This window comes from Vulpes lagopus, chromosome 11, assembly GCF_018345385.1.
Source record: "Vulpes lagopus strain Blue_001 chromosome 11, ASM1834538v1, whole genome shotgun sequence".
In the NCBI taxonomy this organism is placed as follows: domain Eukaryota; kingdom Metazoa; phylum Chordata; class Mammalia; order Carnivora; family Canidae; genus Vulpes; species Vulpes lagopus.
In genome coordinates this window covers 6441885-6468318 of record NC_054834.1, presented here as the reverse complement: position 1 = coordinate 6468318, position 26434 = coordinate 6441885, and the positions used below count along the sequence as shown (strand labels likewise).

At 35.8% G+C, this 26434-nt stretch overlaps 1 protein-coding gene across 5 annotated transcripts in view; it reads right to left on the bottom strand.

Moving 5' to 3' along the window:
- The window catches only part of LOC121501731 (cytochrome c oxidase assembly factor 1 homolog), a 68378-nt gene that overhangs the window by 33823 nt on the left and 8121 nt on the right, over positions 1–26434 (bottom strand). The window contains exon 1 of one of the 5 annotated variants that reach the window (XM_041774072.1): positions 4657–4681. The exons of the other annotated variants lie outside the window; for them this stretch is intronic. The gene's annotated coding sequence lies outside the window, so the exon portion shown is untranslated. Of the gene's footprint in view, positions 1–4656; positions 4682–26434 lie in introns of those variants that run through there. 5 annotated transcript variants of the gene reach the window in all.

Sequence of the window (26434 nt, the reverse complement as noted above, 5' to 3'; positions counted from 1 at the left end):
AACATCACAGAGCACCAGAGCTATGTCACTATTATACAAGCAGTACAAGGTAAGGAGACTGACAAGAGTAAGATATTTCATACACAAAACAATAAGTTATTGATGTGTTTTTTTAAGATTTTATTTATTTATTAATTAGAGATAGAGAGGCAGAGACATAGGCAGAGGGAGGAGCAGGCTCCCTGTAGGGAGCCTGATGCCGGACTCAATCCCAAGACCCCAGGGTCATGACCTGAGCCAAAGGCAGACGCTCAACCAGAGAGGCACCCAGGTCCCCCATTATAGATGTATTTTTTTTTAAGATTTTGTATTTATTTATTGGAGACAGAGAGAGAGAGAGGCAGAGACACAGGCAGAGGGAGAAGCAGGCTCCCTGCAGGGAGCCCGATGCAGGACTCAACCCTGTGTCTCCAGGATCATGCCCTGGGCTGAAGGCGGCGCTAAACCACTAAGCCACCGGGGTTGCCCTATAGATGTATTTTTAACAATATTCTGATATTGTACTCATCTAAACTTAAAAGAATTATAGAGAATGTGGTGTAATGTAAAAGCAAGCAAGCAATATTTTTTTAAGACTTTATTTTTGAAGTAATATCTACACCCAACATGGGACTCGAACTCACAACCCTGAGATCAAGAGTCACATTCTCTACTGACTGAGCCAGTCAAGCACCCCAAGCAAGGAGCATTTCTGCCTTGACCATTTTTTCCAGTGGTCCTTAATACTTACAATGTTACTTTCAATTAACTTTATTCTTCAAGAGATGCTAAAGGAATAACTAAAATTAAAAAAACTGGTATTACCTGCTCCTGACAGTAATATAAAGTCTTTATCATAATATCCTACTAGTTTTTTGTTTCCCAGCTTTAAGAAACGAAATTTTTTTAAAGATTTTATTTATTTGTTCATAAGAGGCATGAGAGAATGAGAGAGGCAGAGACAGAGGCAGAGGGAGAAGCAGGCTCCATGCAGGGAGCCTGACGTGGGACTCGATCCTGGGACTCCAGGATCATGCCCTGGGCCCAAGGCAGGCGCTAAACTGCTGAGCCACCCAGGGATCCCCAAGAAATGAAAATTTAAGTTCATTGTGCTGTACATTGTACAGATCAAAAATCCAGTTTTCCTTGTTTTCTCTTCTTTTTTTTTTTCCAGCAGGGGTCAAAATACTGGAAATGAATAGTTACAAATGCTAAAAGCAGAATTTGGCCATCTTTATTCAATATATATTTACAGCTAAGCAAAACCATAGTGACCATTCCTCAGGGTGTTTCTGTGACTCAAACCTGACTTAAAACTCTTTTGTAAACCCTAAACCCTAGACTCAGTGTAATCAGGCAGGTATGGAAGACCTAAACTGCCTGGGCCAAATGGGTGAGGCCCTATCACTTAGAGCATGTTTCCACTTGCCAAAACAATTCATTTGCAGTCAGAGAGGAAAAGAGCTGATGAAGAAACAGCAGAAAAGACCATGGTAACTCCAACTACAATGCATTGCCAGGAGGCCAGATTTCAGATGAAAAAAAATGTTATCACCTTGGATTTTGCAAGCCCTCTTCATGTATGCCATCTACTTTTTTTTTTTTTTTATGATAGTCACATACAGAGAGAGAGAGAGAGAGAGGCAGAGACACAGGCAGAGGGAGAAGCAAGCTCCATGCACCGGGAGCCCGACGTGGGACTCGATCCCGGGTCTCCAGGATCGCGCCCTGGGCCAAAGGCAGGCGCCAAACCGCTGCGCCACCCAGGGATCCCTATGCCATCTACTTTAAGAAGAAAAGAGAAAAACTCATGGCTGGGACTATTCTGGTTTACCCTATAACCTAAGGCCAGTACATTGTGATATGAAATCTATTTTGCTACTCAACATAGGCAACATAAGATCCCTTTTAATAAATCTCCCCCAGTGAAGAGATAGTTAATATAACAGGAGTATTGCATTGGACTGCATTCTGTATCCTAGTAATAATGTTCTGTTTCTTGATTTGGGTGCTCATGACACAATACGTGCAGGTGCATACTCTTCAGTATTCACGTAATACTTCAATAAAAAGCTCAAACCAAAACAAAAATCAAACATTCACCAACAGAATAAACGATTCATGGGTATGAATAGGTAATCTACAGAAATTCAAAGGGCCAAAACTTTTAAAGATGCCCCACCCCTCTTGAACTCCTGAACCCTTTCCCTATGCTCTCAGAAACTCATCTGTCATCCTCAATTACTCATCCTTTTCTCAGAACATTCTTGCTTGGGACACAACCCTGGCTGTACATACAGTCGCCTGGGAGTTAAAAAAAAAATGTACTTAAGCCTGAGCTCCACCCCAAACTGTCTGAGTCAGAATCTCTGGAGGCTGGGACCAAGGAAATGGTATGTTTACAAGCCCTCCCTGGTGATTTTAATGCATAGCCAGGGTTGAAAGCCACTGCCAACTGAAACCTGGCTCTCCCTACAACCTTTTTCAGTCCTATCTTCATTCTGATACTCCTCTTTCCATTAGGCCTAGAGACAGGATGGATGTTCTTTTTTCTTGTTGCTACTTCCAAACTACTGTCTCATCTGCCTCCCTAAAATTCTAACTTTCAATCCCCAATATCAGACCAAATTATCATTACTATCCCTAATGCTTGCTGTAGTCATCAACATGACACCCCTAACCTCATTCCTTAAATATTTTAGTTCCTGGCCATGACTCTCTCCAACACTGTTCTTATCAAAATGCATGATGATCTATGAAGTCAAAAAAATACCTAGACATAAATGAAAATAGAAAAACAGCATATTAAAATTTATGGGATGAAGGGTGGCTGGATGGCTCAGTCCATTAAGTGTCTGATTCCTGGTTTCAGCTCAAGTCATGATCTCAAGATCCTAGGATGGAGCCCATGTTGGACTCTCTGTTCAGCAGAGAATCTGCTGGTCTCCCTCTCTTTCTGTCCTACCCTCTGCTCATGCTCTCTAAAATAAATAAATCTTATAAAATAAAATAAAATGTATGGGAAGCAGTAAAAGCTGTTCTAAGAGGGATATTCATAGCAATAAATACTTACCTCAAGAAAAAAGAAAAATTCCAAATAAACAAGAAAAGATTACACCTCAAAGAACTAGGAAAAGGAGAACAAATGAAACTCAGAGTTAGTAGGAAGAAGGAAATGACAAAGATCCAAGCAGAAATAAATGAAATCGAGATTAAAAAGAATATGGAAAAGACCAAGGAACTAAGACGTGATTCTTTGAAAAGATCAATGAAATTGACAAACCTTTAGCTAGACTCACCAAGAATAAAAATGAGAGGACTCACATAAAATGAGAAATGAAAAAGACATTACAACTGATGCCACAAAAATAACAAAGAACCATAAGTGACTGCTATGCACAATTATATGCCAACAAATTGGACAATCTAGAAGAAATGGATTAATTCCTAGAAATAAAGTGCATGATGATTTAAAAATCCACATATATGAATGATCTTTAACATCCTCCTCTTCTCTCAAGGTCCAGTCCTTCACTTGATTTCAGCTACTTGTTCTCAGTCTTACTCTAGAACTTCTCACCAATCACTTGACCCCCTGTATAATCTCAATTTCTAGCTTCCTACAACCCAGCCAGCCTCTAACTCTTCAACTCACCTCTTCAAGAATCTTCGGTATTTAAATCTCAGCTCTATAATCCATTAATCCTATAACCTTTGCAGTGTTCTTTATCCAACTTAGAGTCTATGATCCATTACAATAATCTCCCACCTTTGAATACACCCTCAACTATATTATCCCTCTTCCTCTATCATGGTCATCAGGCAAATCCCAATCCTAGATACGTCTTAGTCTCCACATTATCAGCACAGGTGGTATGGCCTTGTCATCACAGACCAGTTCTCTAGTCTCCTAAATGATTAGGTCATATATTTTCCTATATTTTACTTCTGTATCTCCTTCCCTCTCCTTGGGCTTAGCAGATGATCTTGCTTCCCAATTGACTGAGAAAAGAAAAGTAATCAAAATCTGTTTATCTACATTTGTGCCAAAGTACTCTTGTCTTCCCTTTGCTATTATGGATGGTCTGTGTTCCTATTAAGACCAATCCCTCCATTGTATCCCTCCATCTCCTTTCATCTACTCAACCTCATTCCAGCAATTCACCCTTTTCCCTCATGCATCATCAATTTCCCCAACTTTACTATACTATTCATATCAGCATCAAACACACTGTAATAGCTCCTATCTTTGAAAAAATTCTCTTAATCCCGTATCTTCTTCCAGCAGTGGTCTCATTTTCCTATTCCCTTTAGGGAAGAAATTCCTCAAAAGAGATATCTGTTTTTGTTATCTTCCATTCCTATCCTCCCATTCCCTCTAGAGAGCACTCGATCCTAGCCTTTATCTCCTCACTACTCCATAGGGACGGCTCCTATGAAAGTCATTCAAGACTTCCATATTGTTACACCTAAAAGTCAATTCTCAGCACTCATCTTACTTGATCTGAGCATATTCAATACTGCCGACCAATCCTCCTTTGAAACAGTTTCTACACTAGGCTTCCAGTACACTATTCACTCGTGGTTCTCCTCCTCCTTGCTGAGCACTCTTTTTAAGTCTCTCTTACTGATAAACCTTATCCTCTTCTCTCTTACTGGTAAACCTTATCCTCTCACCTGTAAATGCTGGACTGGCCCAGGGATCTTCTTGGACTTCTTTTTTATCTCTGCTCTCATTTCTTCATCCAATCTCATGGCTTTAAACCACTCCTCTATGCTGACATCCATACTTCTCGCTCAGACTTCTTTATATTCCAGACTCTTGGATCTACCTGCATATGGAACATCTTAGCCTGAATGCTACGGAAGCATCTATAACTTGATCAAAATCAAATTCCTGATTTCTCTCTCCTCCCTGCTCCCACAGATCCCTTTCAGTGAACGGCAACTCTTAGTCTTCCAGTAGTCCAGGCCAAAATCTTTGTACTTTTTCTCTCACATTCCATATCTAACATATCAGCGTGCCTTGTTAAGTCTACTTTCAAAATATATCTAGAACACTCTTCACCACCTTTATCTTCACCCTGGACTAAGTCACCATCTGTTGTGCCCAAGATTGCGAATCCGAGAAACCACTGAGGAGCCGACACCGATGCAAGCGCATGAGGGTTTATTTGCAAGCTCGAGCTTGGGTCCAAGTATACCCGACACAGCGGAACAGGAAATGTGGAGGCCGAGAAAAATCAAGGCCATTCCACCTCAAGTTTAGCATTAGCACAAGTACAGCTATCTTAGGCCCCTGTGAATAAGAGCTGAACTTAATAGGAAAAACTGCAGAATGTCCTCAATGTCCTCGTCAGGTAATCCCATATCAGAAAGACAACAGAGCTCAGAATTGCCCTCGGCAGAGAATCCCATATCAGGAAGACAACAGAGCCCACACCTGTGGTAGAAAGTCCCATATTAGAATGAGAACAGAGCTCAATGCCCTTGAAAGCCCCATATCAAAATGTAAACAGAACTTCAGAAATTCTTCCATCCTTTCTGAAAATCCCCTAGACCAGCCTATAAAAAACCCACCTGTAACCCACTTCGGGGTCCAAGTCCCTGCTCCGCTGTGTTGGGTACACTTGGACCCAAGCTCGAGCTTGTAAATAAACCCTCGTGCGCTTTCATTGGTGTCGGCTCCTCGGTGGTTTCTTGGATTTGCAATCTTGGGCACAACACATCATCTTTTACCTAAATTATAACAGCCTCCTAATTAGTCTTCTGTTTCCTCCTTTAGCCTCTCTTACACTGTCCTCTTAACACAGCAACTACAGCAATCCTTTTAAAACCTAAATAAGATTATATCACTCCCCTGTTAAAAACCTTCACATTTCAGGTAGTAATCACACTCAAGGTAAAAGACCAAGTCTTTACAATAGCCTATGAAGCTCCCTATTAATTCTCTTACCTCATCTCCTTTTACCCCCTTACTTCTAGCTGCCCTGGCTTCCTTGCAGTTTGTGACATGCTACACATCAAGGTCTTCTCATGTTTTTCCTTCTGCCTGGAATTTAAGTCTGATAAAACCAAGAATGATGAGAAAATGATGAGAATATGGAACAAAAACTTTTATATGCCAATGGTGGGAATACAAATTAATGGGAGTACTTTACAGAACAATTTGGCGGTATCTAGTAAAGCTGAAGATGCATATACCCTTTAATTCAGCAACTGCACATCTGTGTGTGTGTGTGTGTGTGTGTATATATGTATATATACGTGTATATATATATATATATATATATATATATATATATAGTCTAGGATATATGTTCTAGGGCCTAGAACAATTCTCTCACAAATACACATGGAGACCCCTACAAGAATACCCACTGCCACATTGTTTGTAAAAGTAAAACAATCAGAAATCTAAATATCTACCAATGGGAAAAGTAAAACAATCAGAAATCTAAATATCTACCAATGGGAAATGTGTAAATTATAATAGGTACATAATGGAATACTAATTAACAGCTAAAATGAATGACCAACCTAGAATCATCAACATGCTTGTAGTTAAAAACCACAATAGTAACCTAATGAAAAGCAAGTTGCAGAAAGATAAATACTTCAGTATGATCTTATGAATATATATTATTGAAAATGTGAAAAATGAAGCATTATCTTAGAAAAACTGGCTTTTGCAAGGTCAAAAAAAAGAGAGTCACGCACAATATGATAAAGAAATGTTTAGTCTGCAGATAAATCACAGGTTAGATTACTTTCAGTGATTCAAAACAACCCACTTGCGCATAAGCAAGATTGTTTTTAAAAATCTCAAACATGAAACCTGAGACACAATCCACAAATGCAGAGGCATAAACCCAGCTGACTGGTATAAATGACAAACCCCTTAATGCTGTGGTTTCCTTACTCTGATACAGTGTAAAGATACTGAATACCTGTCACTCACTAATATTTATACAGAAACTTAGAGTATATCAGGAAAAAGGCAATGCAAAACCTGCTATATAACCACAGTGATATGGTTGTTTAACCGTCAGGTTAAATAAACAAGTTGATGCAGGAGATAGCCATGAGCCAAAAATGATGATAGCTAAATGGCAGGAGAATAATTCCATTATGCTAATTATTTGTATAAATTGTGTTAGTTGTTGTGAGGTATGAATCAGCAGTAGTGTGTCATACTTGCACATGATCTTGGGTACCTAGTTTCCAAGGACATTAATCGAAGCTTCAACATACTTTAAAGGCCCATTACTAGTTGTTACTGATTAAACTTTACAATTAGATATGGCTAGGAAGGCACACCAAGCATAAAGCTTCTATCACACACATAATCCATCTACAAAAGGGCTGATATATCCATCCTGAAAAAGCATCTGCCTATTTGAAAGCCACAGCCCTCACCACCACCACTTCATATTAGCATAAACAGCTTTGCAACCAGAAAGTTTCAAATTCCCCAGGGCTTTATTTTAGCACTGCATAGGCATCCAGGGCTTGGGAAAACTCGGAATGGGGTGGGTTAGGGAAGCTATAATTATATCTTGACTGCCTTCATCAAATTATAGGAGTGGGAGGTAAAGACATTCTAATTGAGAGATGCTTGTGAAAGAACACACCCTTAAAGTTGAATCCAGTATTCTGATAAAGTAGGATCAAATGTGGAAAAAAGCACATATACCCATCACTTGGTAAATTTTATAGGAAGCACAACAATGAGGAGTGCTTATTTCATATGTTTCTAAGAAGAGAAATACATGCTTTTAGCTGTAACCAAGGCAGTTGTTATGATTTAATTAAAAGTTCTTATTCACTTTATTAATTACAGAGTTAATTATATCTGTTTAAAATGAGCCAAGGGATTTGCAGAATCAACTTATTATTTGTTTAAAAAAAAAAAGGTGAAGAGTTTTTTCTAAGTACTAATCAGCATGGGTGTGTTTTATGTTTGCTCTAATACAGTTTCCAACCTTGAAAGACTGCCTAGACTTCCACTTGACTCTTTTTACCACAGGCAGTACCACTATCACATAGCCACAAAAAGGAAATGTTAAACAATTCTGTTAGGAAATGTTTTAATTGATTCAATTTGCCCTAGAAGCTTATTTAATATCTTACAAATAATACCACATATATTTAGAATGTTCTTAACATCCCAACACGTAATTAGCATATCATAGACATTATCATTTCAGAATGAGAGCTATCTTGGAAGGTATAGCCAGAGGCATTTGAAGAATATGTTGAAGGAAAAATTAGGCAGGAAGAGGGGAATTCCTGGGGATCAGAGTCAGCCTAACTTATCAATATACAACTTTCAGGGCCTGGGACTATTTGGAGTACATTTTCAGTCTATTCTTTTGATTCTTCACCTGGGAGATCTATGTTAAGTATATAAGTATATTTAAATATCTATATATGTATATATACATATTTAATATCTCTTTGTAAGTATGTAAAGGACAAGGAAAGATTTAATTTCTGTTTCTTTAGTGTCCCTCATGAAATAAAAATCAAGACTGTGCCCGCAAATCCAGGATGTCCTGTGATTTTGATGGACCTTATTCAAAGCAGGCTCTAAATATTTAGCATCATTTGGTGGCAAATTTATTCTTTAAATTGGAGAATAAAGTATGGATCACAAAGAAGTAATGTAAAACATCAAATCAGTAATAATATTCCAACATCACTACAAATTAAAGCTTTTGATAATTGTTGAATTTGGGTCATAAACACATGGGTATCTGTTATCCTATGCTCTCCAATTTTGTGGAAGTATGAAATTTCCCAAACAAAGAATGAAAAAAGCAAACCTCTGGAAGTAACCAGAGCTGAGAAAAATTCTTTAGACCCACATTCTATCAAATTTTGGTCTCAATTCTGGTAATATCACAGCTAGCACAGAAGCACTGATCAGCTTTCTAAAAATGTAGGAACATCCTTATACATACACACACACACACACACATATATATATATACATATACGTATATGTATATATACGTATATGTATACATATACGTATATATACACATATATATCAACTTAAACATATATATTTTAAACTTAAGTTTATACTTTAATATTCAACTCACATTGACTTGCTGCATTTTATCACAATAATTCAGTTTTCAAAAATGAGATGGAAATAATCTTTAGTTTACAAACGTAGTGAGTTGAGAAAAATGAAGCTATAGTAATACTGGCCTCTGCACCCAGGAAACAGACCTTCCTACTAGATGCTCTATAAAAAAGTTAAGTATTCTCAGGCCATCAGAGGCTTAAAAGGGTCCCTTGCCTCACAGAAATCATAATATGGACTAATAACGTCATTTTATAAACAGCAGTAATGAGTTTACAGTGACATATACTGTCTACCGTATCTGTTTTCATTCCTACAAAAGAAAGCTACAAAGAAAACCAAAGTGTTTACTAGACTTAAATCAATTATATTACTTTGAAGTATCTTTTTCATTTAAAAAAATACTTCTTTACCACTAACTTACTTTTAAAGAATAGAGTATAAAAGCTCTTTTAGTAACAAATAAAAGTTGAGAAAAAATTCAGCTTTTTTATCTTTTACTTGAAAGAAAATCTTTTGTATACATGTGTAGAGTATGTCAATTCAAAAGCTAAAAAGGTATGCACTAATATTAGAATCTTCAGTGATTTTCCTTTCTGGTCTATGTCTTGAATCTGTTTAAATTCTGGTCTGGGCCTTTCATTTACCCTATGAGCCTTCTTAATTATTCAGAGGTTTATGCATGGCCATGAAAGAATGTCACTTGTATTTAGTGAAGAAAATACAGAGAAATTTTACTTATTTTAAAAAGTGTGTGTGTGTGTGTGGGTGGGTGGGTGGGTGGGTGTGCGCGCACGTGCTTGCGCATGTGTGTGGAGGTAGGACTCAATAAGGATGACTTCAATCACCTTTTCATCACAACCAGGAATACTACTGAATCAAGTGTGATATAAATGATCACCATAAAAATCAACAATGTTCTTACAAGTAAGAACAATTAGAAAATATAAACTTCAGGGATCCCTGGGTGGCACAGCAGTATGGCGCCTGCCTTTGGCCCAGGGCGCGATCCTGGAGACCCGGGATTGAATCCCACATTGGGCTCCCGGTGCATGGAGCCTGCTTCTCCCTCTGCCTGTGTCTCTGCCTCTCTCTCTCTCTGTGTGTGACTATCATAAATAAATAAAAATTTAAAAAAAAGAAAATATAAACTTCAAAAACAATATTCCAATTGCAATTAGAATATATATATTAAATTTTTTTAATTTAACACAGAATATATGTCACTTTCATAAAACCACAAACCTCCTGAGTTACAATAAGGCTTAAAACAATAGAAAAATATACCCTCAAAAAAGTGACAGCTTTATTTACAATTAAGACTTTTCGGGATCCCTGGGTGGGGCAGCGGTTTGGCGCCTGCCTTTGGCCCAGGGTGTGATCCTGGTGACCCGGGATCAAATCCCACGTCAGGCTCCCGGTGCATGGAGCCTGCTTCTCCCTCTGCCTATGTCTCTGCCTCTCTCTCTCTGTATGACTATCATAAATAAATAATAAAAAAAATTAAAAAAAAACAATTAAGACTTTTCTTTGATGAAAATTAAAAGAAACAACAAATGTGGCATAAAAGTGTTTCATTACACTTCCATCAAACTTAAAAAATTATACTGTTCGTGGATCACACAAAGTTGGAGCATCTGAATTTTCAAGGGCAAAGTCACTTTGTGTATGCGCAATGGCTAACACTGTTCCTATCTAATCTTTAAAGAGTTAAAATTTTTAAGTATAATATCAAGCCCAAAAGCAATCAGTAACCAAAGGACACAGGCAAGCATTCACAAATTAGATTGAGAGGTCAGAAGGAAAATCTCATACTGAATATCTGCTGGGTATTGTAAAGCTGGGTAGTTCTTTCCTTATTTTTCTATTGAAGTTTAACACTCAAAGAAAAGAACACAAAACATAAATATTCAGCTTAATAAGTTATAACAAAGCAAGAATCTATGTAGTCACCATGAAAAGCTAGAAATAAAGCACTGCCAGTACCCCAGCAGATATTTCTCATTTCTGCCTGATTATTAAATCCTTCCTCCTCTCCAAGGGTAACTACCATGACGTCTAAACACTGAGATCATACAGTACACATTCTTTTGCATGTGGGTTTTTGCTCAACATTATGTTTTCTAAATACATACATTTTGTTGGATGAACTGAGTTTGTTCATTTTTACTACAGTAAGATTTTCCAAGGTAGGAACGTATAATGACTTACTACCTACTATAATATTGATGCACATCCCACCCCCTAACATATAGCTAGACCAAATTATGCTGCCATAAACATTCATATATATATATATATATATATATATATATATATATATATATATATCACTTGGTTATACACATGTATGGTATTTCTGTAGGGAACTGGATTGCAGGGTCACAGAGTATGTATATATTCAGCTTCTACACTGCCAGTTTACCAAAATGGTACACCAATACATATCTTACCAATAGTGTATAAGAATTTCATGCTCCATACTCCCACAAACTATTATTATTCTTTTAAATTTTACTCTTCTGGTAAGTGTGTAGTAGTTGTATGCCATTATGGTTTTAATTTTTATCCCTCTAATGACTTGTGGTTTCAATCAACTTTTCTTCTTTTTACTGGACATTTGGACATCCTTTTGGTGAAGTACTTGTTCAAGTCTTTCACTCATTTTTCTATTAGGCTGTCTTTTTCTCACCAATCTGTAGTCTTACTTATATCCTATTTTTGAGCTCCTTGTCAGAGAGTTACAAATATCTTCTACTTTATAGAAGTAGCTTGCCTTTTACTTGCTTAAGGTGATTTTAGATAAACAGAAATTCTTCAGTTTGATAAAATCCAATTTATTATTTTTTCATTTAGGGTTAAAATCCTTTTTGTGTCCTGTTTAAAAAAACTTTTTATATTCTTAGGTCACGTAAATACTTTCCTATATTGTCTCCTATAATATTTATTGTTTTGCCTTTCACAAGTAGATCCACAATCCCCTGGAAATTTATTTTAGGTGTGGTATGATATACTTGATTCACTTTGTTCCATATAAATATGCATGATGCTCTAGCATCATTTACTGAAACACCACTGTTCCTACTGTTCTGCATGTCAGCTTTCCCATATATCAAATGTCTATATATACACATGTTTGTTTCTATAGTCCTTATTTTGTTCTGCTGATCTATTGAACCAAGAATATTGTCTTTATTAATCTAACTTCATTAAAATCTTGAAATCTAATAAAATAAGCTATTCCACTTTGTTCTTGAAGAATGCCTTGACTCTTTTTACTCTTTTGCATTTTCATATAAATGTATTTCAAAGATTGTGACAACCCTGTGTACACCTAAGTCCTATTAGCCTACTTAAAAAATATGGTACAGCAAGCCTAGGAGAATTATATAACTTGTCTGAGGCCATAAAACTGCAAAGTCTAAAATGTGAATCCTGGAGTGTCTTTGTGCAAAGTGTACACTTTACAATACAATATCCTATATGCCTATAAACTCACACAGAAATGTTAAGCCTAAAAATAAATATACAAATAAAAATAACAATAAAATATTATTTTAATACCTATTCAACTTATTATGGGTAATGTTAAGATAATGATTTCTGTCAATGATGGCAATTTTATGAAGATTGGTACTAATAGTACCAATTTTGCCAGAAGTGAAAATTACTACAATCCTTTTAGAGCTCTAGAAAACCCGTAATGTTTACTACTAATAAAGGCATAAGAGAATATGGTGTCCTGAAGGACTTAATTATTACCTACTAATGTTCAACTGTTATAAAATGTGGGTTATGTCTAACTCCCATTTGAAGACCTATTAAGATGAAATAGATCTCTGGTAGGTAAAGGAAAGAAAAGATTTGTGGATGATTCTTAGATACAGTCTGGCTTGAACAAAGCACACTCACAGAACTTATATACTATGAACTAATATTTCTTTAGAAACTAGGCAGTGTGGTACGTACTTGACATCAATGGTCTCATTTCATCTTTCCAACTCTAATAGATATCACTGATGTCTCAAATTAAATATGGGAAAGAAAGTATTAGATATCAGATCTTAACTAAAACCTTCACCTGCTAAGCTTTTTCTATCACTGAAAACTGCTAATATCCATGTGATATTTGTTTCACAACTGAGCTGAAAAACCAGATTTTCCACTTGGGAATATATAAGTAATACTAAAACAACAGCCAGGCAGCCATCAGGGTTTCCCTGTAAATAAATATACCAGGTCAGATGGGAGACTTTTGACATTACTGCCCCTAGCAAAGTAATCTTTGAAAACAATACTAGATTTGTTTGTTTGGTTTTCTTTTTTTTTTTTTTTCTTTCCGGGTTGTTTTTTTTTTTTTTTTTTTTTGGCGGCTTTTTTTTTTTTTTTTTTTTTGCCTTTTTTTCCCCTTGAATTTTGGCACCTTTAAGATTTAAGAAATGAAAGATGTTTAGATCTTTAACACATGAAGAAGACCATGTAAGATCTCACTCTATGCTTTTTACAATTCAACTTCAGTGACAGCAGAAACCCTGGAATTTGGTTTCTAACATAAATAGACATAAATTAAAACTAAGTATTATAGGATCATATAAAGATTAAGGGGTCACTATGATCCACAGTGATGTAACTGAGCAGAAGAGAACAATTTTCTTATACACATGAGACCACGGGAACTACATTCAGGAAAGACACAGATCAACCTCATTCTGTACTCTTCAGGCCACATTAGTAATACAAGGCAATACATTTAAGATGGACAACAGATGAACCAGACTAATGATTTTTACCCATGAGTACAATTTTATCACGAATTCTTGGAAATTATAAATCAAATGGGTTGAAGGCAGGACCTAAGACTCTACTTTTTTAAAAGTTTCTACAAATAGCTAGAAACCAATTTTATTTTTTTTAATTAATTTTTATTGGTGTTCAATTTATCAACATACAGAAAAACACCCAGTGCTCATCCCGTCAAGTGTCCACTTCAGTGCCCGTCACCCATTCCCCTCCAACACCCGCCCTCCTCCCCTTCCACCCCCGCTAGTTCTTTTCCCCGAGTTAGGAGACTCTATGTTCTGTCTCCCTTCCTGATATTTCCCAACATTTCTTTTCCCTTCCTTTATATTCCCTTTCACTATTATTCATATTCCCCAAATGAATGAGAACATACACTGTTTGTCCTTCTCCGATTGACTTATTTCACTCAGCATAATACCCTCCAGTTCCATCCACATTAAAGCAAATGGTGGGTATTTGTCGTAGAAACCAATTTTAAAAATGGCGATAAGTATACACCTATCAATAATTACTTTAAATGTAAATGGATTCAATCCTCCATTAATAGACACAGAGTGGTTAAATAGATTAAAAAAAAAACAAGGCCGATGTATATGCTATCTATAATAAATTCATTTCAGTTATAAGGACATACATAGACTGAAAGAGAAGAGATGGGAAAAAAATATTTCATGCAAATAGGAACCAAAAGAAATTTCACGTAAATATACCCCAATATAAATCAGACAAAACAGATGTTAAGACAAAGCCCATAATAACAGACAAGGCGATTATGTAATGACAAAGGGGTTAATCTAACAAAAGAAATGATATTTGTTAAACATATGTACACACAATATAGGAGAACCCAAATATATAAAGAAAATATCAACAGACCTAAGGAAGAAATAGACAATACAGTAATAGTAGGAACTTTAATACCTCACTTTCACAAATGGATAGATAATCAAAAGAGAAAATCACACAGTATTGGAAGCACTAGCCAGAGCAATTAGGCAATAGAAAAAAATAAAAGGCATCCAAATTGGAAAGGAAGAACTAAAATTGTCACTAATTGGCATGATACTTGGCATGATACTATATAAAGAAAACTCTAAAGACTTCACCAAAAAAATTGCTAGAGCAAATAAATTCAGTAAAGCTGCAGAATACAAAATCCATACACAAAAATCTGTTGCATATCTATACACTAATATGAAACTACTAGGAAAAGAAAATAAGAAAACAATCCCATTTACAATTCCAAAAATAAGAATAAAATAATTAGGAGTGTATTTAACCATGCAGGGAATAAACTTGTAAACAGAAAACTCTAAGACATTGATGAAACAAAGTGAAGATGACACAAATAAATGGAAAGTTGTTCCATGCTCTGGATTGAAAGAATATTGTTAAAATGTTCATACTCCCAAAGCAATTTACTAATTCAATGCAATCCCTATCAAAATGCTAATGGTATTTTCACAGAAAGTAAATAATCTTAAGATTTATATGGAAATGTAAAAGATTGAACAGTCAACACAATCTTGAAAAAACAAAGTGGAGGTATCACAATTCCAGACTTAAAGTTATATTATGAAATTGTAGTAACAGTATAGTACTGGCACAAGAACAGACACATAGATCAAAAAAACAGAATAGAAAACCCAGAAATAAGCCCACAATTATACATTCAATTAATTTTTGACAAAGGAAGAATACACAATGGGAAAAAGATAAGTCATGTTGGGAAAACTGGACAGCTACATGCAAAAGAATGAAACTGGACCACTTCCTTACACCCTACACAAAAATAAATTCGAAATGTGAGACTTGAAACCATAAAAGTCTTAGTAAAAAGCACAAGCATTAATTTCTCTGACATCAGCTATAAGAACATTTTTCTAGATATGTCTTCTGATACAAGGGAAACAAAAGTAAAAATAAATTTTGGGGACTACATCAAAATAAAAAGCTTCTGAGCGGCAAAGGAAACAGTCAACGGAACTAAAAATCTATCGAATGATAGATTAAAATACAATAAAAAATCGAATGATATTTGCAAATCATATGTCTGAAAAAGGATTAGTATTCAAAGTACATAGAGAACTTATACAACTAAACACCCAAAAAACATATAATTCAATTTAAAAAAAGATTGGGTACATGACCAGACATTTTTCCAAAGAAGATACACAGATGGCCAAGAGGTACATGAATAGATGCTCAATCTTACTAATCAAAGAAATGCAAATCAAAACCACAGTGAAATTATCACCTTACCCTTTCAGATTGGCAATTTTCAAAAAGACAAAAATAACAGGTGCTAGTGAAAATATGGAGAAAGAAGAGCCCTCATACACTGTTGGGAATGTAATTCATGCAGCTATTATGGAAAACAGTATGATGGTTCCTCAAAAACTTAAAAATAGAACTATTGCACAATCCAGCAATTCCACTTCTGGGTATTCGTCCAAAGAAAACACAACCCAGGGACGTCTGGGTGGCTCAGTGATTGAGCATCTGCCTTTCGCTCAGGGTGTGGTCCCAGAGTCCCAGGATCAAGTCCCACATCAGGCTCCCCAAGAGGAGCCTGCTTCTCCCTCTGCCTGTGTCTCTGCCTCTCTCTCTGTGTCTCTCATGAATAAATAAATAAATTCTTAAAAAAAGAAAGAAAGGAAATACAACCCAAAGATATATAAGTATCCCTATGGTCAATAAACATTATTTGTAATTGCCAAGGTATGCAAGAAATTTACATGCTCATCAACAAATAACTGGATAAAAAGATGGGATATATATATATATACATACATATATATATATATATATATATATATATATATATATATATATATTGGAATATTCCTCAGCCATAAGAAGGGACAAAATTTTAACATTTGAAACAACATGGATGGACCTAGCAGGTATGATAATCAGTAAATAAGTCATATACAAAGACAAATACTGTAGGAGTTTACACACACACACATAAAACCCACAACAAATGAAAGAACAGACTAATAGATACAGAAAACATACTGTTGGCAACCAAAGAGGCATGAACAAAATAAATTAAGAGGATTAAAAAGTACAAACTTCTAGTTATAAAAAAAATAATAAACCATGAGGATTAAAAGTACAGCATAGGTATACATTCAGTAACTTCCTAATGATTTTGTATACTGACCGATGGTAACTAGATTTTTAGAGATTATTTTGTAACACATGAAGTATCAAATCAGTATTATGTACACCTGAAAATAATAGGATATTGTATGTCAATTATTCTTCAATTTAACAAAAAGAGGCATGCCCTTCAGCTGCTTGGGATGCCTTGCCTACAGTTCCTGCAGCTGATCAATGGGCACCCCCAGTGCTCCACATACCTCACCCATAGAAGCACACCACTGTGCAAAGCACCCTGCATTCTCCCTATGGCAGCTAAAACTAGTTCTTGCAGGTGAGCATGCCTGGAAAGCCAGTCTTGGAGAAACCACAAACTTAAACATTCAGCATCACCAGCAAAAGGGAAGCTGGTATCATCTAATCCAGCTTTGCAGGATTGAGAGAAGGCATACAAGTTTAAGAATTCTGCCACAAGAAGGGAGCACGAAGTGTGGAGCAAGTGTATTCATAGAAGAGGTCTGAGAAAGACTAAATCCCATACAGGACTGAAAAAGATATTTCTCTCCCAAAACCAGGAATAAAGACTGGAAGAGGTGACAGCTTCTTCATTTTTTTTTAAAGATTTTTTAATTTATTTATGATAGACACAGAGAGAGAGAGAGAGAGAGAGAGAGAGAGGCAGAGACAAAGGCAGAGAGAGAAGCAGGCTCCATGCCGGGAGCCCGATGAGGATCGATCCCGGGACTCCAGGATTGTGCCCTGGGCCAAAAGCAGGAACCAAACCGCTGAGCCACCCAGGGATCCCCAGCTTCTTCAAATGTAAAGACAGCAATGCAAGACATGAAGAAATATGAATATATGGAATATAAGAAATAGTGAAAGGGACCATAAGAGAAGGAGGGGTAACCAAGTGGGGAAAAATTAGAGAGGAAGACAAATCAGGAGACACTCTCAACTCTGGGAAACAAAGGGTTGTGGAAGAGGAGGCGAGTGGGAGAATGGGGTAACTTGGTGATACGCATTAAGGAGTGCACATGATATGATGACCACTGGGTATTGGCAAATTGAATTTAAATTTAAAAAAGAAAAAAAGAAAAAATGTGAATATTAAGGAATATAAAAACACAAAAGAAACACAATAATTTTCCAATAACTGAACCCAAAGAAACTGAGATCAGTAACTTAACCAATAAAAATTAAATATAGGTTGTTTTTTTTTTTTAATTTAGGATAGTCACACAGAGAGAGAGAGAGAGAGGCAGAGACACAGGCAGAGGGAGAAGCAGGCTCCATGCACCAGGAGCCTGACGTGGGATTCGATTCCGGGTCTCCAGGATCACACCCTGGGCCAAAGGCAGGCGCCAAACCACTGTGCCACCCAGGGATCCCAAATATAGTTGTTTTAAGGAAGTTCAGTGAACTACAAGAAAACACAGACAGAAAATTCAGTGGAATTAAGAAATGGGCAAAAAAAATTAGAACTCTATAGAAAGGTAAAAATCAAAAAAAGAACCACACAAATTCTGGAGCTGAAGGATACAATAAATGAAATGAAAAAAAAAATACAATAGAGAGTAGCAACAGAAGAATGGATCAAACAGAAGAAAAAAAGTCTGTGAAATAGAAGGCAGGGCTTTTGAAATTATCAGTAAGAGTAGAACAAATAAAAGAGTAAAAGAGAGTGAAGGCTGCCCATGTGAACTACAGAATACCATTAAGAGAAATTGTCTACATACCATTGCAGTCTCAAAAGGAGATGAGGGGGGAAAGGACAGAAAGCTTACTTAAAGGTATAACAACTGAGAATTTCTCAAATCTGAGAAAAAATTTAGACATCCAAGTTCAATCCTAAATTACCTTCTCCAAGACAGATTAAAATAAATCTGTCTCAAAGGGAAAGAATTGGGAAAACCCTCAATTACAATGAAACCTCACAAGGCTATTAGCAAATTCCTCAGCAAAAATCTTACAGGCCAAGAAAGAGTAGTATGATATATCCAAAATACTAAAAGAAAAACAATTACAATCAAGAACATGTTACCCAACAAAGCTGTCCTTCAGAAATGAAGGAAATAAAGACATTTCCAGACAAACAAAAGCTGAGTTTATCACCACCTCACCTGCCTTACAAAAAATGTTGAAAGGAGTTCTCTAAACTGAAATGAAAGGATGCTATTTAGTAAAATGAAAACATGTACTGGTAAAGTAAGTATAACTCAAACTTAGAATATTCTAACACTGTAATATATGGATATAATAACCAATTAACTCCAAAATAAAGGTTAAAAGACAAAAATATAACTATAGTTACAATAATTTGTAAATTAGTTATAAATTGTGACATCAAAAGAAAAGATAAAGGGATAAAATGTAGTTTTTGTATGTGTTCAAAGTTATTATCAGGGCAGCCCAGGTGGCTCAGTGGTTTAGCACCGCCTTCAGCTCAGGGTGTGATCCTGGAGACCTGGGATCGAGTCCCACGTTGGGCTTCCTGCATGGAGCCTGCTTTTCCCTCTGCCTGTGTCTCTGTCTCTCTCTCTTTCCGTGTGTGTGTCTCTCATGAATAAATAAATAAATAAATCTTTAAAAACAGTTATCAGTATAAAATAGACTACTGTATCTATAAGATGTTTTATGTAAATGGCATAGTAACCAAGAAGCAAAACCTTGTAGCAGACAGACAAAAGATAAAGATAAGGAAATGAAAGTTAGAGAAAATCATCAACTCCCAAAGGAAGATAGAAGAATGAGAACACTATAAAACAGCAAGAAAATGGTAAGATCACATTAATATTCCTTACTTATTAATAATTACTTTGCCTGTACTTGGATTAAATTCTCCATCCAAAAGGCATAGCATGACAGAGCAGGTAAAAACGAGAACCAACTGTGTGATTGATATATATAAAAGGTAAACTTCAGATTTAGGTACTTACATAGGCTAAAAAAATGAAGGAATAAAAAAGATATTCTTTGCAAACAGAAACCAAGAGAGTAAGAGTAACTACATTTATTTCAGAGAAGAGAGACTGTCATTCAAAAATTGAAGAGACAAAGGTTACATAATAATAAAGGGATCAATTCACCAGAGGGAAAAAAAAATTCACCAGAAGATATATCAATCATAAGTACCCACAAATGAAGTATCTACATATACTAAGCAAATATTAACACATATGAACAGCTAAATAAATAAAAATACAACAACAGGAGAGGACTTCAATACCCTACTTTCAATAATGGATAGCTTACTCAAAAAACCAGTAAGGAAACCTTGGACTTAAATTATACATTAGACAAAATGAACCTCCCAGACATTCCCAGAACATTCCATTCAAAGGCATGAGAATACACATTTTTTTCAAGTACACACAAAATATACTCCAAGACAGATCATAAAACTGGTCAAAAAGAGGTCTTAGAAAATTTAACAAGATAACAAGATTGAAGTCACACCAAATATCTTTCCTGACCAAAATAGCATGAAACTAGAAATCAATGACAAGAGAAAAAGTGGAAAATTCACCAATGTGTGGGAATTAAACAACACATTACTAAACAACCAATGAGTCACAAAAGAAGTCAAAAGGGAAATCAAAAGTATTTTGAAACAAATGAAAAAGGAAACATACCAAATTCATGAGATTTGATAAATGCAGTTATAAGATGAAGGGTTATAGCAATAAAGGCCTACCTTAACAAAAAATAAAGATCTCAAAAATAACCCAACCTTACACCTCAAGGAATTAGAAAGAGAATAAACTAAGCCTAAAGTTGGCAGCTGAAAGAAATAATAAAGGTGAGAGCAGAAATAAATAAAACTGAGACCAGAAAAACAAAGAAAGGCCAACAAAACTGAGGGTTTTTGTTTTTTTTTTTTCATAAAATAAACAAAATCCACAATCCTTTAGCAGACTCAGGGGAAAAAAAGATTCAAATAAATAAAATCAGAAACTAAACAGGGGACATTAAATCTGACACGACATAAACATAAATGATCAAAAAAACTACTATAAAAGCAACAAAGTATACAACCAACAAATTATATGCCAACAAATTGGATACCCTAGATGAAATGGAAAGTTCCTAGAAACATACAACCTACCAAGCCTGAATCATGAACAAAGAGAAAATCTGAACAGACTAAAAATGAATAATTCAGAGACTGACTCACTAACCAAAAACTCCTAACAACAAGCCAGGATCAGCTGGATTCCATAGTGAATTCTGCCAAACATTTGGAAAAGAATGAACACCAATCCTTCTGAAAGTCTTGCAAACAACAGAAAAGGGAACACTCACAAACTCATTTTAGGAGGCCAGCATTATCCTGATACCAAAGCCAGATAAGGACACTATAAGAAAAAGATTATGGGATGTATATGATGCAAAAATTCCCAAAATGATTACTAGTAAACCAAATCCAATAGTACATTAAAAGGTCATATACCACAATCAAGTGGGAGTTAACCCCGAGATGCAGAGATGGCTTAAGTATCTGCAAATCAATATGATTTAACAGAATGAGCATGTAAAATCACATGATCATCATAACAGATGTAGAAAAAGTATGTGACAAAAATTCCACATCCTTTAAAGATAAAAACACTCAATAAAGAGAGTGGGGAGGAAATGTACATCAATGTAATAAAGGCTATATAAGACTATGCAGGGATGCCTGGGTGGCTCAGTGGTTGAGCATCTGCCTTTGGCTCAGGTCATGATCCCAGGGTCCTGGATCAAGTCCCGCATCGGGCTCTGTGCAGGGAGCCTGCTTCTCCCTCTGCCTGTCTTTCTGCCTTTCTCTCTGTGCCTCTCATGAATAAATAAATAAAATATTAAAAAAAAAAAAAGACTATGCAACAGCTAATAACATACTCAACAGTGAAATACTGGAAGTTTTTCCTCTAAGATCAAGAACAAGACAAATTTCATCATTTATATTCAACACAGTACTGGAAATCCTAGCCAGTGCAATTAGGCAAGAAAAAAATAAAAGGTATCCAAGCCAGAAAAGAAGCTAATTGCGCTCTCTGCAGATGACATGATCTTATATTTATATTTATATATATATAACATATATATATATAAATTTGTATATATATATATATATATATATATATATATAAAATCCTAAAGACTGCACCAAAAGAACTGTTAAAACTAACCAACAAATTCAGTAGTTATAAGATATAAAATCAACATACAAACATCAATATCATTTCTATAAACTCACAATAAAATGTCTAAAAAAGAAATAATGAAAACAATCTCCTTTATAATAGCACCAAAAATAATAGAATACTTAGAACTACATTTAACCAAGATGGCAAAAGATCTGTATTCTGAAAACTATAAGACACTAATGAAGGAAATGAAAGAAGACACAAATAAATGGAAATATACTCTGATTTCATGAATTGAAAGATTTAATAATGTTAAAATAGCATACTAACCAATGCCATCTATAGTTTTAATGTAATCCCTATAAAATTCCAATGGCAAAGGTGTCTGGGTGGCTCAGTCAGTTAAATGTCTGCCTTTGGCTCAGGTCATGATCCCAGGGTCCTGAGACCAAGCCCCACTTCTTTTTTTTTTTTTTTTAAGATTTTATTTATTTATTCATAGAAATGCAGAGAGAGAGAGAGAGAGGCAGAGACACAGGCAGGGGGAGAAGCAGGCTCCATGCAGAGAGCCCGACATGGGACTCGATCCAGGGTCTCCAGGATCATGCCCCGGGCTGCAGGCAGCGCTAAACTGCTGCGCCACCGGGGCTGCCCAGAACTATATCAAATTAAAACGCTTCTGCACAGTGAAGGAAACAATCAACAGAACTAAAAGGTGACCTCCTGATGGGAGAAGATATTTGCAAATGACATATCCAATAAAGCGTTAGTATCCAAAACTTATAAAGAACTTACATAAAATACAACACCCAAAAAACAAATAATCCAATTAAATGGACAGAAGACATCAACATACATTTCTCTGAAGAAGATATCCAGATGGCCAACAGACACAAGAAAAGGTGTTCAACATCACTCACCATCAGGGAAATACAAACCAAAACTATAATGAGACATCACCTCACAGCAATCAGCAATTATGTGGAGTAAAAGGGAACCCTCTTGCACTGTTAGTGGGAATGCACACTGGTGCAGCCATTCTGGAAAACCATATGAAGGTTCCTCAAAGAGTTAAAAATCCAGCAATTACATTAATGGGTATTTACCCAAAAAATAGAAGAACACTAATTCAAAGGGATACACATACTCCAATATTTATAGCAGCATTATTTACAACAGCCATGATACGGAAGCAGCCTAAGTGTCCATCAATTGATAAATAGCTAATGAAAATTTACATATATGTATAAATGTGGCATACATATGTATACATACACACACATATACACACAATGGAAAACTATTCAGCCATAAAAAAGAATAAAATCTTGCCATTTGTAACAACATGGATGAAGCTATAGAGTACAGCGCTGAGTGAAATAAGTCAGAGAAAGGTAAATACATGATTTCACTCATATGTGGAATTTAAAAAACAAAACAAGGAAAAAGGAAAGAAAAAAAGAGGGAGAGAGAGAGACAAGGCAAGAAACAAACTCAATTATAGAGAACAATCTGATGACCACCAGAGGAGAAGTGGTCAGTGGGGGATGGGTTAAATAGATGATGAGGATTAAGGAGTACACTTGTCAAGATGAGCACAGGGTGATGTACGGAGCTGTTGAATTAATATATTGTACACCTAAACTAATACAACACTCTATATAACTAACTGGAATTTTTTAAAAACTTAAGTTAAAAAATTCCTAATTGTTTTCCTGAAGTAAAAACTTAAAGCAATTATTTTTCAGCTAACAAGAAGCAGTACGATCTTTGTTAATATGTCCTATTACAGTACCACACTGCCATCTGTTGGAAGACATCACTAACAAAATGTTTTTATTCATAATCAAGTGTGTGGGGAAATTTGTGAACTTCTGAAAGAAATGGTGGCAATGGGAACTTGTATTTTGTAGGTTCCACAGGACCATAATACCTGGAAACATTTCTTGACAGGCTACCACCCCCAGGGCACTACCCAGAAAGCAAACTGAAACATACGCCCTTACCTTTTCATGAAAGGCCTACTTGGTAGTCCTGGAGCTTCAAGTTTGGCACACATCTGAAGGCCACACAAGTACTCTTAAGAAACAGGCCGAGGACATCAATTTTGCACTCTCCCTATGCCTTGCTCACTAGTATTTCCCAGAAAGTTCACATTCATCTGAGTCCCACTTACTGTGACTTGGCAAGTAGACACCTTCAGACTGCATGGCTCTGGTAGCCAACAGGGCTTACAGTAATGGTCTTACGGGATTATGGATATTTGGATATTTTAAAAGCTGCTGCCTGAGGGTCTGGCTTCCAAACATCTGAATCTTGGTGTTGACTGAGGTCCTCCCCTTTGGCATACTGGTATTAAATACCCTCAACTACTCGGAGCTACTAAGAATAAAATAAGCTACTTGGGCAATCACAAAGGTTTGAGATAAAACTATGACCTAGGGCTAAGGTTGAACAATAAGGTTCGTCTCCTACACAAGGCTGACACTTCAAGATTGAGAGAAGTAATTGTTTCATCTAATGGATAGAAACCAACACAGAGTTAAGCAGTCAAGCAAACAGAAGACAAAATATGCTCCAAATGAAAGAACAAGATAAGACTGCAAGAAATAAAACTTAATAAAAACAGAGATAAGTAATTTATCTGATAAAGGGCTCAAAGTAATAGTCATAAAGATGCTCATCAAACTCAGGAGAAGAACGGATGAACACAGTGAGAATTTCAACAAAGAGGTAGAAAACATAGAAAAATTCCAAAAAGAAGCCACAGAATTAAAGAATACAGTAAATTAAACGGAAACATATACTACAGAGGTTTAACATCAAACTAGATAAAACAGAAGAAAGGATTAGTCAACTTGCAGACAGGGCAGAGGAACACTTGATTATGAATAAAAACATTTTGTTAGTGATGTCTTCCAACAGATGGCAGTGTGGTACTGTAATAGGACATATTAACAAAGATCGTACTGCTTCTTGTTAGCTGAAAAATAATTGCTTTAAGAGGGTTTAATTTAAGAGGGTTTAATAATTGCTTTAAGAGGAACTCACCCTTTTTTTCCACCCCAGGAAAAAAAAATGAAAAAAGGTAAAGGTACCTTAAGGGACTTCTGAACAACATCAAGTAGACTAGCATGTGCATTGTAAGGGTCCCAGAAAGAAAACAAAGAGTGAGAGGGGCAAAAAAATTATTTGAAGAAATAATAGCTGAAAACTTCTGTAACCTGAGGAAACACCCAGATCCATGAAGCACAGTGAGTGAATAAAAGAAACCCAAAGAGATCCACATCAAGACATATTAGAGTGTCAAAGGTTAAAGACAAGAAGAAAATCTAAAAGGAGGAAAAGAAAAACAATTTGTTATACAACAGGGAACCACGATACTATCAGCAGATTTTACAGGCCAGCAAGGTGTGCCAAATAATGTTCAAAGTGCTAAAAGAAAAACATTTCCAACTGAGAATACTCTACCCAGCAAAGTTATTCATAATTGAAGGAAGAATAAAAAGTCTTCCAGAAAAGCAAAAGCTAAGAGTTCGCTGTCACTAAGCTGGCCTTACAAGAAATGTTAAAATGATTTAAGCTGAAAACCAAAGGCACTAATTTAAAAAGAAAACATATGAAAGTATTAATCTCACTGAGAATAGTAGTTATGTAGTAAAGGTAGAAGATTAATCACTTATAAAGCTAGTAATAAAATTAAAAGACAAAAATAGTAAAAATAACTGTAATTACATTACTTTAAAAATACACAAAATAATCAGACATAAAATGTATAGTCAAAAACACAAATCATAAGGGAAAGAGTAAGAATGTAGGCCTTTAGAATGCATTTAAACTTGTTATCAACTTAAAATAGACTGTCCTAAGTATGTTTTTACATGTAAGCTTCAGAAAACCACCAAGCAAAAACAGTACATACACAGAAGATAATAAGAAATGAATTAAAGCATACCACTAAAAAAAACTCATCAAACCACAAAGGAAGAGAGCAAGAGAAGAACGGAAGAACTAGAAAATAGCCAGAAAAAAATTAAAATAGCAATAACTACATATCTATCAATTATCACTTTAAATGTAAACGCTATAAATTTTCCATTAAGAGACAAAGGGTAGGGATCCCTGGGTGGTGCAGCAGTTTGGCGCCTGCCTTTGGCCCAGGGCGTGATCCTGGAGACCCGGGATCGAGTCCCATGTCGGGCTCCCATGCATGGAGCCTGCTTCTCCCTCTGCCTATGTCTCTGCCTCTCTCTCTGTGTGTGTGTGTGTAACTATCATAAATAAATAAAAATTAAAGAAAAAGAGAGAGACAAAGGGTAACTGA